At 39.3% G+C, this 15,174-nt stretch overlaps 1 pseudogene; it reads right to left on the bottom strand.

The window, feature by feature from the left end:
• Nucleotides 1–1,202: 1,202 nt before the first annotated feature.
• Nucleotides 1,203–14,746, bottom strand: LOC108705568 (annotated as a pseudogene).
• Between the last annotated feature and the right edge of the window lie 428 nt (nucleotides 14,747–15,174).

Genomic DNA, 15,174 nt, shown 5'->3' with positions numbered 1-15,174 from the left:
ACTTGTGTAATGTAATGTATTTGCTGTAACATATACGTCCATTCAACTTTAACATTTCCCGCCGTATGCAAATTAGCCAATGCTAGCGCATCTTCGCTTAGATTGCTGGAGTAACGCTAGCGAAAATCTGCCAGCGTTCGGCGCCCTGGACACAACTTCGCGCTTTCGTGAATTATCGTTGTCCTTGCGAATTTTTGCCTGGCTAAGTGTTTTGATGGCTGTGAAGCCGTCGCTGGCAAATTTTCGTTAGGGAATTTGCCACCAAGTCGGCAGCTTATCGGGCCGTGTGTAGAGCCCCCTGATGGGCTTTCATGATCGATATCTGGCCGAAAGTTGGCAGATGCCGATCGGGCTGGTTAGAAAATCCTGTCGGATCGCGACCGCATCTTTTCGTTGACACGGTCCCGCGATCAGACTGCTTGTTTGGCCTCTGTTCTGATCCAATTGTTGGGCCCTATTGGATCAGCCCAATATCGCCCACTTCAATGTGGGCATATCGGGAAGAGATCCGCACGTTTGGCGACATCACCAAACGAGCGTATCTCTACTCCTATGGCCAACATTAGACAGACTAAATCAGAGCAACTGTTTTCTGCAATCATGCTTGATATTTGCTACTATATTTCAGAAAAAGCTCAGTGGGGTTAATTGTGGGGAAAATGTTATTGCAAAAAAAAAATTGCATTATTTCATTTACTTTCAATGAAGCTGTAAAGTCCTAACTTTATATTTGGTTTAAACCAAAAGTTGCCTGAATGTACAGATACGTACACTTCCCCATTGCCATTTCAACAAACTTGGCAGCTTTTTAGTTTTAGAAGTTTTTTATTTCCATTTGAAGAGTTAAAACACATCTGTCATTGTAATAAATTTCCCCCTTTGTTTTTCTGTTGTTATAGGGCAAGCTGAAAATTAGAAGAAGCAGAAGGAAGGACAGATAACAAGCAAATAGGATGGAGAGCAGTTACATAGTTGTAATTAAAAGGAGAAGAGGAGATGGGGTGGAACTGGAGGGCTTGAGATTGTTTTCCTGAAATGCGAGCTATCACAAATGAAGACAGAGACTGCAAGGGGAAAATTTGTTTCATTCCCACCTGACTAAAATGTATTGCATAGCAAAAAAAAAACACGCCCAGTTTTTAATTTAATAAAATAATAGCCAATTCATATTGGCCTTCCTATTTGTGTTTATTCATATGGGGGTACGTCGCAGATATCAAATTACTATTTGCTTCAGAACACTTGAGTCAAGTTGTCCTTTACTGGTTTATGGCCTTATTCAGCTGAAGAAAAGATCTGTGTAAGTTGTCTATTCCAGAAAAAAATGTCACTGTATGAAAAAGGGGGTCATGGGAATCCACTCTAAACATTAGTGGGACATGTATTGGTTAGGAACAGGGGCGCTCCACCAATGAGGCGAGTTGATCATTTTGCCTCAGGCAGCAGAGCCCCCCTGGTTGCCAGGGGCGGCAAAAATGTCGCCCCTGGCAAAATTTCGGTTTTCAACCTGGAAATTCAGCTCTTCTAGTGCAGAGAGCGCAATAGCGCTCTCTGCTCTAGCGTCGTGCAGCCCCCCGACCCCATCGTGCGCAGAAAATGTGAGCACCGTGAGGAGGGGTGGGGGCGGCAACAGAAGGATGCCTCAGGTTAGGAGTCACTGCACTAGTGAGAATAGAAGCAATGACTGCTGTCTCAGTTCTCATCCTGATTATTCGTTTGGCAATTTGTTCCTGCAAATCGTCCACAATATCTTGGTCATGATTTTTAACCATTTACATTCTGCAGCTTTATGTCTTTCCATTGCAGTGCATTTAAATAATAGTGATGATGTCAGTAAAAACATGCAACGAAGATACCTGCAATGGAAGGCGGTATATATCCATGGTTCCCACAATGGCTTGCATCAATAGGTGCACTGTAATGGGCTAAAGAGACATGAGGCTTACAGAAAAATAATGGTTGCATTAAATTTGAACACGTTAAGTGAAACATAGAATGAAGATAAATAATTAATTATGTGAGGAATGGTCCAAAAAAGATTAAAGGATTCTAACCTGCTTCTCTAATTCCAAAAATATTGTCTGATTTTCCTTGAGGGTCATTTAACGCCACAAGCAACCTTCTCAAGTGCAGCGATATTTCAGATTACTGTTTTTAATGAAAGCTTGTTGAAGTAGAAGTTTGCCTTTAAAATAAACATTAAGGTGGAAGTAAGGATTACTTCCACTGCTGCTGGAAGGCAGCAAATGTTGTGAATGCTGATTATAGTGCATTTCTGAGTAAAATGGGTCGTTCCAAACATTGTTCAGGAAAACAGCGTACTTTGTATAAAAAGTTGGTTGGAGAGGGGAAAAAGTGCAGAAAATGATATGCTGCTCAGCTAAAATTATATTAAATGCTTTAAAATGGCAACCAAAACCTGAAAGATGTGGAAGAAAACGCAAAACTGCCATTCGAATATATAGAAGAATAGCCAAATATGGCAAAGACTCCAATGATCAGTTCCAAGAACATTAAGGAGGGTCTAAAGTTACCGGTGAGCAGAGGACGCCTATGTAAAGCCAAGCTCTCGACAAGAAGCCTCACCGAAGTCCCACTGGAGGAAGGAAGGAAGAAAATGCAATTATCAATGGTATATCTTGTTCTACAGCCAATAGCTTATAGAAATATAAATATTAGGGGCTAATGGGGAAACAAAAATTAAAGATCCTTTATGTCCACTTAAGATCAGTCTAGGGAAGAATCCTGAACCAGTATCAATTCCGTTTTCAAAGAAAACTCAGTTTTGTGCTTTGTCTCCCTTTCAGGGAGTGAAACAAAATTTCCTTTACTAGCAGAAATGTGCAAAGATGATCTGTTTTATCAGTTTTCCAACAAACATTGTATTTACTATTTTGACTGAAGAAAGGCCCACATATCAGAAATCAGCACTCTCTGTTAAGATATTTGCCTGTCTGTATGCCTTAATCAGACAGTAAGAAAACTAACATGGCTATTTCCTAACACTACATTTATGCCCCTTACCCATCACAGACATTCACCTTTTCCCCCCATTATGTGCTGGGACATTTGATTAAACTACATAACAGAAAATAACTGCTGTTCAGCCAGAGTGATATTTCCTAAAAAAAAAAAGGAATCTGTCCTTTTTCATCCTTCTTATTTTCAACACTTTATGTAACAGATTCATCTCATTTTAAAAAATTTCCCTTTGTAGTCCATTATTCTGCAGATCCTCACATTATAACGCTTATTGTAAAGGGAACTAAACTATTTGTAACTGCACAATTAATAGGGTACAGAAATATGAAGCAGCTGATGAAAAAGCTTGAACAAACACAGCTCACAATTGCGTAAAGTGTACTTTTTCAGTCTTCTTTTACGCTGCCCATTTTTGGAGAGGATTTGCAAACAGGTGGTACGATGCCACCTATAAGAGTCGGAAGACTCTGATTGCTTCTTTGTCCACTTAATAAACTACTACTTGTTCCGACAAAAACAGCAGACTCTTGGCGCCGTAAACCTTTGCAGAGGGCTACGTTTGGCTCTATGTCACCTGTTGCTTGCTGTTTAACCATTCTTGCAATATCCAACCTTTTAAGTCGATCCACGAAATTCATCTTCTGCTGCCCCACATCAGGTTGCTTCTTGGTTAATTTAAAGCCATACATTTCCTGCAGGAAATTGCTAGAAAGTTTTCAGATGGATTTTCTTGTGGCTCAGATGTGAAAGAGGATGGGGGTAGAGAATAGGAAGGAGAATTGGGTGGAGAGAAAAGGCAAACTGTCTGGGTGTAGAAGTTGTGGCTTCTCTACATCAAGGGGCCTTTCCAGCTTTGCTGATATTCCATGTTCTTGCAAGAGTTTGGTTAGGTTACTGGTACTGCTGGATGTACTTGTGGAGTCACTTCTTTTGCTTATGGCCTCACCAACACTCAACCAACAAGAAGTGCGAGAGCCAACAAATGTGCTTGTTGAAGATGCACTGCTCTCTCCAAAGGAGAATTGTGTGTACATGGAACTAGAAAGGAAAAATATGCATTATTAAGTATTCTGTACAAACAAAATAGTTACAACATCCATCCAACAAAAACTGCTTACAGTTTGACATTTTCAGAACTAAGATCCTCACATGGGCGTTACCTGAGTGATTTCAGATGGGTGCAATATCCGGCAGGTGGTAAAGGTGAATGTTGAGTTTGTGCAGCCCTGGCACTTGCCAGGGTTTATTGCTACAATAAAGAATATGACAGATTAATTTACTTAGAAAGGCCTAATTGGAGCTTTACCTAATAGAAATGTTACAGCTACAGAAAATGTTCAGTATGAAAGACACTGTATGGCATAGTTTTTTTTTTTCCTACCAATACCTGTATTGTGCATAGAAAAGTACATACAAATTCCAGAGGAGTTTACTTGGCTAATCATGGCAGTCATTATGAATGTTTATTTATATTTATGCAACCCACTGTGGAAACTCTGGAGCTACTGTCAGGTTCATTGTGGCAGTAGTTCCAGGGTTCCCTAGTTTCATTTTCAAACATTCATCAGAAGAAGCAGGATGGACACAATGTAACTGTGTGGAATAGCAGGAGCATGTTTTGATGGACGTATCATGAATATGCACTCTCTATTTTGTCCATTTTAACTCTCCTGCACTTGCACGTGTACATATAAAACCTTTATAAGGTTTATAATCACTTAAGTTTCCTATGAACATTTAACTAATTTAACTACATATAGTGTGTTTATTCTGCCCAGAGAGCCTGATTTATCTGTACTTTTTTATATTTAGATTTATGAAAGCTGCTCTGTGGTTCCTCATCAGTTAAGGTCAACAGCACATGGGGACATCAACTGGCACCTATCACCTGAAATAGCTTGAGGATATTCTGATAGAGATAGGGTTGCCATCTGGCCGGTATTCTACCAGTCTAGCCAGCAAAACACCCAAGGCCTGGGGCAGTATTACAGCAATACAGTTGTCGGTAAATTGTAATGCCCATAAGTTTAGCCCCTGGCCTGCCCAATTTTGCCTCTTTTTTTGCCCAATTTCTTCCAAAACTAGCTCATCTTTCATCTACGTATCATAGCCCCCCCACCACAATTTTTTGCTCAATAATCTGCCCATTTGCATTATTACTTTGCCCATTATGTCACAGTCTGCCCACCACCACCAACAGGTAAGATTCTTTTAGAAAGGTGGCAACCCTAAATACTGTAGAGCCAATGGAGTGTGGGGTCATGAAACCATTGTGCCATTGCCCTTAATTTCTTTCACAGTGAAACAGAGGCCAAATATGTCGGAAAATATGTCAATTTACAAATCTATTTTATTTTTGAATTAGAATATTTTTAGAATGGGAACATCCCTTAAAACCATACGACAGTATGTACTGTTTGTTCTTAACTGATCAGTATACAGTAATTTCTCTTAACTTATAATATAACTAGATTACCCACAGCTACATTAAATGCTGTATTTATAGATTGAAAATGTCTGTAACAGATCAGCATTCTTTTTAACTATAGGAACAGAGACAATATTTCTGTTTCCAGTTCATTACCAGAGGATGAAGTGGATGTGGCAGAAATGGGTGGCAAGAAAATACTCAAAGTGTTGTTTGGCACATCATCTTCCCTTTTTTGCACAAGAAACATAATGCCTCTTTCCTCCTCATCATCATCCTTCTCATCTTCCTTCAGGTCACAGAGGTGGTACTCGGTATCTTCTGGAAGTGGTTGGAAATCTTTGGTCATAACTCCAGATCGGGGATCCAATACTGTACCAAGGTTTGGCTGAGCCAGCTTTTGCCAGTGAAAAAGAGATTGGGAGCCTGAATGAGAAGGAATGTGATACTGATATGACAATTCTGTACAGTTGACATTTGATACTGTCATGGAAAAAAAAAATTCCAAAATGAATCAGTTAATAGTGCTGCTCCAGCAGAATTCTGCACTGAAATCCATTTCTCAAAAGAGCAAGCAGATTTTTTTTGTATTGAATTTTGAAATCTGACATGGGGCTAGACATATTGTCAATTTCCCAGCTGCCCCAAGTCATGTGACTTGTGCTCTGATAAACTTCAATCACTCTTTACTGCTGTACTGCAAGTTGGAGTGATATCACCCCCCTCCCTTTTCCCCCCCAGCAGCCAAACAAAAGAACAATGGGAAGGTAACCAGATAACAGCTCCCTAACACAAGATAAACAGCTGTCTGGTAGATCTAAGAACAACACTCAATAGTAAAAACCCATGTCCCACTGAGACACATTCAGTTACATTGAGAAGGAAAAACAGAAGCCTGCCAGAAAGCATTTCTCTCCTAAAGTGCAGGCACAAGTCACATGACCAGGGGCAGCTGGGAAATTGACAAAATGTCTAGCCCCATGTCAGATTTCAAAATTGAATATAAAAAAATCTGTTTCCTCTTTTGAGAAATCGATTTCAGTGCAGAATTCTGCTGGAGTAGCACTATTAGCGAACGCGTTTTGAAAAAAACATGTTTTCCGATGACCGGATCCCTTTAAGAACACTACTTCTGGAAAGCATACAAAAGTCTGGCTAAAGTAAGGATTGCTATTATAGCAGATATTACTATTCTTTTTAGCCATCTGAACAAGGAATCAAAAACAAATATTCACAAAAGGACTGTACTTTCGTTCACCATAGCAAGATTCTTCATCCATACTGCACTCTCTTCGCATTGTGCCCTCAATCTCAGCCGCGAGTGAGTCCTAGGGAAAATTACATCACAGTTATATTCATAATGTTATCTTTGATATGAACTACTTGTTAGAGATAAACTATTTTTGGGGCTCTTACCACTGGAAAAATACTACAGGACTGCTGTAGCCTGAGAAGAGCAGAGGGACTGGCTTTGCATCACATCATTTTCAACTCATCTTGATATTCCTGTAGCATCCCCTGGATCTCTGCATTTCTGTCCTGTAACTCATGGAGCTGCAACCGAAAAGCAGAAAACAAAATAAAGCTGTGTCACAATAATGGACAAAAGCTGCAGCATTTTGAATTTGCCTTCTAATGGAACGCCTGCAATTAATTTCCTTGTGCCTAAAAAATAACTTCTTGAAGTTTGTATATTCATGTATGCAGTGTGTATAGGTTTCTGTATACACAACCCTATTTGTAAAGTACTGCAAAATATATTAATAATCACATAGGGGCACATTTACTATGGGTCGAAGTAAAATCCTTCGACTTCGAATATCGAAGTCGAAGGATTTACCACATTTCATTCGAAGGATTTTAATCCATCGCTCGAATGATTTTCCCTCAATCCCAAATTGACAGGAAAGCCTATGGGGACCTTCCCCATAGGCTAACATTGATGTTCGGTAGGTTTTAGTTGGCGAAGTAGGGGGGCGAAGTTTTTTTTAAAGAGACAGTACTTCGACTATCGAATGGTCGAATAGTCGTAGTCAAAGTAGCTAATTCGATGGACGAAGTAGCCAAAAAAATACTTCGAAATTCGAAGTATTTTTTATTCTATTCATCACTCGAGCTAACTAAATGTGACCCTGTTACAGAAAAACACATCTTAAAATGTCAGCAGTTTCCCAAACTGTGGAGCGGCCCCCTGGAGTGCCTGAAGCAGTAGCAGGGGAAGACTGTTTTTCTATATCTGTAAATTTATAAGCTAAGAACACCTTTGCCTTAAGTTTAAGTTACAACAAAACCAATACAGAAAGTGTCCAGTAATTTTCACAATTCAGCGTTAAGTACAATTTATAGTAATTTTGGTGTAGAAAGATTTTGTTTGTTAACTGTATCTCACCAATGAACACTGTTCCCTAACAAAACTAACCTCAGCAGTAAGTTGCCTTTGGGCCTCCTTAGATGCCTTTAGGTGGATTCTTAACACTTCCTTCTCGATTGCACTCTTTGAAAACAAGCATTCTTAGTTAGTAATGACATTCTTAGTTAATGGTAAAACACCATTTTATTGAACGGAGTACAAGTACCGTAGGATGCATACCTTCACCTTGTTTAAGCATCTTAGTTTATGCTGAAGATCAACAACTAGAGAGAGCACACTGTTGATATTTCCTCTTGGTATCGAACATTCTCCTCCGACTTAATTGCTAACTCCTCTGTCAACTTGTAATCTGAACGCTGGATTCCACTATAGTAAGAACAATTACTATTACAAGGATTTATGCACCATATTTTCTTGCAGCAAGAACAAAATCAGAATATACAATGATCGGTACATGCTCAGTTTCAAAATATATGCAAAGAACCAATGTACATCATTTGTATATCTACATTTTTTAAAGAAATAGTGTTACTACAGCGGCCTTAAATACAATATGGATGAATAGCGTTGTGCAGATCTATAGACCATAAATAGAGAATGTAGACTATCGGAATATCATTTTCCTTTGTGTATGAATTAAGACCTAAAGCTGCATTGCATTGTATATGCATTGTATATTTTATTAAATAGACAATAGATATTAATATGTAAATATATGTACATTTATGGCACTTCCTATTATAGGTGTCATTTCAGGTCTTTTAAAAACAACACTTACTTAAAAATATAAAGCAGCCTATGTGCGTAGAGCTGTAGTCGTTACTTTAAAGGTACTTTTTGTAATGTCTAACATAAGTATTTACACTTATGAATTTCCTTCACACAGTCAATGACCAATTGTTGTTCTTTCTGCTCATATGTTATTGTTTCTGTTTTTAGGTGACTAGCCTAAAATAAACAGCAAAAGGACAAAGTGTAAGGATTGAATAGGAACAAATAACTGATTAGCATAAGTAAAACTTGACTTATGTTGCGTGCCTTTTTAACATCCTTTAAAACAGTCACCATATTTAAGATATTTTAATGTTTTTACCACTGAAGTAGCATTTTTATAACATAACCTCTGAGAAATAATATTGGTTTCTAATCCTTTCCCAACTCTTTCATTTTAAAGAAACCCTGTTGCTTTTCTATGAATGCAATGACAGACATATACAGAACAATTCCTCCTCACCTAAACATTCTTTTGTGCGCACATTTTAAACTTGTGTGTGCAGTTTTTAAAATCTGTGTGCTCAGGTCAGAATTGATACAAAAGATTGTGTTTTCACACAAAACTCTTTGTGCGCACCACAATTTGTTGTGCGCACTGGCCTTCAAACACCAGAATTCCCATCCCATTTGTGATATATTCAATATGAAGGCATTCCATCCCCTGAATTACTCCTGTGTACATGTAAGGCTATATAGTCACACAGGCAGATAAGTAGCTGCTACTAATCTGGTTTCCATTCTTCCTTGCTCTGCGACAAAGCGCTTCTTCTTCAGGCGACTAATCTCCCCAAAAAGCCTTCCCACCGGCTAGAATCGAAATTGCTATGGGATGGCACTCGGAGCGCTTCATTTTCCGAAGTCGCCCAGAGTTTTCTTGTGAGGCAACTTCAGAAAACAATGAGTGTCGCGTGCAATCCCACAACGATTTTGATTCTAGCCGGCGGAAAGACTTTTCAGGGGGGGTTAGTCGCCCGAGGTAGAAGCGCTTTGTCACAGGGCAACTAAATCTCCCCAAATCTTCGCGTGTCACTAGCCTTACTGGGCAAGTACTTAGTGAACACTTTTAGTCACCTAAAATAAATAGCTACTACTGTCCCAGTGGAAAACAGCTTCAGTTTATTAGCTCAGCTGGAAGATTAATGTAAAGGTGGTTTTATACTGTTAGATGGAAAAACGCCTTAAATCAATAATGTTAATATCTAATTGGATTTCTCTTGAATACGGTCAGAGATAATGGGGCATATAAATACTTGCTGGGTAAGATGGTAAGTTTAGTCCAGTAATCTATAGCAACCCATAAACTGTTTTAGTAAGTATAAATTAATGATTTCTATAAGTACAATAACTAGAGTAAAATATGCCATTACTTCATATTCTATAAAGTCCATCATATTCAGCATCTTCAAAAGTCCCTTTCTTAAACATAGCAACGGTGTCGACTGGGATGCCAGGGGCCCACCAGAAAACCTAGACCATGGGCCCATTCTCCAATTTAATTTTCTTTGACTTCTCACTTAACCTTTTTATTTTCTTAGTACTTTTTATAAATGATATACTCTATTTTTCAATCTATTTGGCCTCTTTGATTCCATAAAGAATTAGGAAATGAACATGAAATTGTAACAAATACTCAGAAGAAGGAGGGCCCACTGACACCTGGTATCCTGGAGGGCCAGTCGGACACTGCATAGCAATACTAACTTCATGCAATATCTTATAATGATAGTGATTATAGAGTTGCCATGGGTTTCAATACAGTTGTTGGACAACTCTGGACCTATGTTTATAAATAAGTTCCAGTAAATCCCTGCCTTAAAATAGACCTCAGATACAGTAATACAACTTTATTGACCCATCTTACTTGCACATCTATGCATTCTATCAATTACAAACTATGGGTTCCCTCACTTTGTTAGACCCGTTTGCTGTTACAACAACAGGAGTGAAATTTGGTGGCATTGTAAAACATGAAAAATTGAAGGGCATATAAAAATAACATATTATAAGGTATGTTTTAAAGATAATATGGGTTAAAGCGAACTGTACGTGATGCTTAGCTCCCCGAAAGCAATGTCCTGCCATGTCTGGAAGTACAACTACAAATTTTCAACGGATGAAGAAAAGTCAGAATTTTTATTCAAGGTATGGTTCACTTGCACAGTCCACAGTCAAATGGGCAATTTGGATGTAGCCTAACATCTGTCCGTGTGAGGCAAGAAAACAACTAAGAAATTACAGGAAGCCTGAGGATGATTTGCATAAAAGTTATGTTTTAGACTTATGCAAAATATTTAGAGTAATGTTCCAGTGGATTCTAACATACTTGCGAGCGCAAGTTCTCTTCTTGTGTCAGAATGGGAACATATGAACTCAATGGCACAAGGGCCCTGTTGTTTTTGTCAGGCAACTTGTGGAATTAAAAGAACCAGGGTCGAACTGGGGGGCCAGTTGAGCCATTACTAATCATTTTCATTCCAGATTTCTATGGAAATTAATCAAAAAGGGAAGTGAAGAAAAGCAAAAGGCAGTCTCACCTCTGTCAGCAGATGGCTGAGCATATCACTGTCATAACTTCTGCTCAACTGTTCCACTCTGTCTGATCCCAAAACTAGAACAGGAAAACAAACTAAAAGAGAAATATGGAAAGGTGCTGAGGCTGGTTTTCCTCTAAACATAAAATGTTATGTGAACTCAAGCATTTAATAAAAAAAAATCTATTGTATTTGTCACAGTGAAAAGTTCATATTTGTGCCCCAATTTAGTTGGCAATAACAAATATTTTTTAAGCTATCCAACAGAGATAAACAGACATAGAACCCAACTTTGATTATCAACCCTTTTTGTGTCTGTTTTTGGTAACCAAACTGCCATAAGCAGAGCACATGCTTTTGAAAGAAATACATTTTATCCAGCTTCTCAAAATACATCAGAAATATTGACATACTTGATCCAGGCCTGTACATAATGGGAACATTAACATTGTAACAAAAAAAAACTAGTTTACATAGGGAACCTAGGGAACACTGGCTGGTCTGATAAGCCTCATCCAAGAGGTTAGATGAATGTTCCGTAAAATCTTACAGTCCAAGAAATGAAGGCAAGAGAAAGCAGAAAGTTGGTGGACAGAGAAGAAATAAGTAAGAAAAGAGTTAAAAAAGGAAGGTATTAACTCCTTTGCAATTTTGCTTTGATTAGAGACCAGTCAGATTTGCTGGACAAGCAGTATCTATACAATCAAGGTAAAATGAAACCCTCTAGGGGCAATAGAGCTTTGGGTACCAACATGGAAGTTTTGCACTTTTGCACTAAGACACCAGGGACGTATCTGAGGGTGTTAATTCACACACGGAAGCTTGATTGAATTCAGCTGTCTCTCATAGAAGACCACTCTAGATTTGTATACAACAGATTTGTATTCCCTAGTTCTACCTACTGGCATGCACACCAAAAATTGCTTCATTTTTACAAAATTTAAGACTTTGAAAAAGTTGTATTCTGTGATATTCATAAGTTTAATATAGACCTGAACTCTCTTTGGGCTAGCCCACATCTGGTGACTGTTAGCTTATATCAAGGTTGTAGTTAAACCGTGGTTATTTTCATTCTCCTATAGTTCACCAGCTGAAGTTGGGGAACTGCTGTAACTGCTAATTATAGACCAAGAACACGAATGTCAATGTTGAGAGTATACCTCCCTCCTTACTAAAATTCCTTTCTTGTTTTCAGTTAATAATTGTGACTCTTCACTAGCTTGTTGACATAGCTTGTATTTTTTGTTCTGTGAGTCAACACCTACCATGTCTAGATGACAGGTTTGCTTGATGCATATTCATGAGTTTATTGTCAGACTGCTGGTAGCTGATGGAACAGTGAATACAGCATTTGCTTTAGTTCAGAATTGGAATTTTGGCTTTTTTATGTGGAACATCCAGACATTCAGTTATTTTACAACTTTGCAAAGTGGTTGCTGAAGTTGTAGTAACAAAAAGATTTGCCGCCTCCACTGTGTAGGGTTCCAGTGCTCAGCACATGTTAAGTTCATGATGGCAGCACTGCTTCTTCAACTTTTTAGGAAAGCTTCCAACATGTCACCTAAAAAACATGGACTCTGTCACTACTTGGCATTTCAACAAAAACACAACATACCACTGAAACAAAATAAACACAAACAGCCACTAAACTGTGACAATAGGAATGTATCAAGATTGTGGTGAAAGTTCTTAACCTAAGCTTTGGGCACTTAAAGCTTGAAAGTCCCCATAGACACAAAGATCTTCTGTTGGTGAACAATCTATTTCAGTACAATCAGACCAATCCGTCAAATTATCGTGACGTTAGTGGGAATCGAACGATCGTGCATCCTACGGTTTTTCGTCTGACATCTGTCAGAAAATTGATCGGCCAGGTAAAAAATTTTATCAGTCCCAGTGCAATCTATCTATGTTTGCAGGGCCAAGCAGGCAGCTACCCTCAGTTTTCCTGGCAATATCGCCTGAAATGGTCCTTTTAGTTGATGGACAAATCGTACATTTAAACGATCATTTCAATATAATCGTGGTCTCACGATAATGAAAAGAACTTTTAAAAATCTTTACATCTATGGCCTGCTTAAGTTGCAAATTTTCCTGATTTCTCACCATTTTTCCTGATCTACTATTTGGATTATACTGTGTGGATGTCACAGCCTTAGACAATCTTAGAGCCGAGATCTACAGAGATACCGGTAACAATATCCCGTTCAAATTTAAATCACATTAATTTCTTCACTTGGTCATCACTTGGTAAGTCACATAGCAGTTTACTGATCTGATATAACGTCTCTAATAGAATCTTTCCATTTTACAAATGAAGTCAAGCAATGACAGTTGTAAACATCTGTGGCAGTCTAATAGGCACCATCATACATCTGTTTGTATATTATATATTATATTTTTTTAGAACAGCAAATGTTTTATAGCTGTTTAAACTATGGATGCACCGAATCCAGGATTCGGCCTTTTTCAGTAGGATTCGGATTCGGCCAAATCCTTCTGCCCGGCTGGACCGAATCCAAATTTGCATATGCAAATTAGGGGAAGGGAGGGAAATTGCGTAACTTTTTGTCACAAAACAAGGAAGTAAAAAATGTTTTCCCCTTCCCACCCCTAATTTGCATATGTAAATTAGGATTCAGTTCGGTATTCGGCCGAATCTTTCGCGAAGGATTCGGGGGTTCGGCCGAACCCAAAATAGTGGATTTGGTGCATCCCTAGTTTAAACATTAGCCAGCCATTCTTCCCTCTTCGGATGCAACTGTGAATATATAAAAATATCAGTCATCAGATGACAAAATGACTAGTATAACAAAAGTCAGCACAGCGATTTCTTTGGAAATATACACTATAAACATAACTTTAAAGAGCAAATGGATCTGCAGATAAAGAAGTGCCAAGAATCCTAACTCTGAAATGAAATATGTTGGTAGCATTTTTTTTAACTGTATATTTGTAGCTTATTTGATGTAAAATTCTGATTCCAGGCTGTTTCTTCCATGCCTGTCACTGCACACACATACAAGGAGTGGAAAGCAGCAGATTGGCACTTCTCTAATGACATACAGTGGTGCTTGGAAAAACTAGCCAAAAGCCATTTTAAAAGTAGCCCAATTTGGCTCCCACACAACCTGCTGCTGTTGTCACTGACTGAATGGTTGCTATGGCAACTGCCTCGTGCAATTCTGACGCTCTGAGACACTTTGTCCTTGACTCTGTCCCTAAATACTGGGGTCCCCCCCTCAGAGCTCAATCCCAGGCTGAGAGGGGCACAAATTGCACCAAGAGGCGGGACCACACGGGGAAGGAGCCTGGTGCAACTGCTGAATCTCTGTCACCCACGGGTTAACTGTGTCCGTGTCACTTTTACTGGTCACTCAGGGGTTAAGCAGAAACGTCAGACAGAGGAGTGAGGAGCAGAGGTGCCTGAATCCCCCTCCAGAGCTAAACTGCTAATGCAAATATATAAATGTGCTTAAAACACTGAATTTCATTGCCCTAATTATACAGAAGTGCCTGAGCCTGGGTAACTGGCTGCTGGGAGACACTTATACAACATAATCTGTAGCGGGATACACCTGCTCCAGCTCCTACTCCCAGTTCCAATTTACCTCTGTCCCAGTCATGCGAGTCACTCAGACACAGCTCAGCAATTCGCATGATCTTATTGAGCCTTCCTGCACACACGCACACAGTCCCTCCAGCCAGGCCAGCAACGAAGCCAGGGGGCGTGGCGTGCCGTCAATCAGCCCGTGGAGAAGCTCACACAGCAGCAGCAGGACCGACTAAAATTGGAATAAAACATTTGGGCAGGTTTTAAAAGTCTAAACCCGCGGAACCATTCAAAACCCTTCATTACAGTTCAAAACCCACCAACCCTGTGATAATCGTGGCTTAATTGTCAGCTTCTATAGGAAACGTTAACATGTGAAGAGATGCAAGTGGAAGACTGTAATAATCCATCCACAATGTACTCCACCGTGCTGGTAGATGAGGTAAATCCTTACTCTCACACTCTGCTGCTCTTGCCTGCTCAGCTTCCCAGTGTAAGTTTAGACCAGCCAGCAGGGGGCGGAGCTACATGGAGA

This window comes from Xenopus laevis, chromosome 9_10S, assembly GCF_017654675.1.
Source record: "Xenopus laevis strain J_2021 chromosome 9_10S, Xenopus_laevis_v10.1, whole genome shotgun sequence".
Lineage (NCBI taxonomy): Eukaryota > Metazoa > Chordata > Amphibia > Anura > Pipidae > Xenopus > Xenopus laevis.
This window is presented reverse-complemented; position numbering and strand designations above follow the sequence as displayed.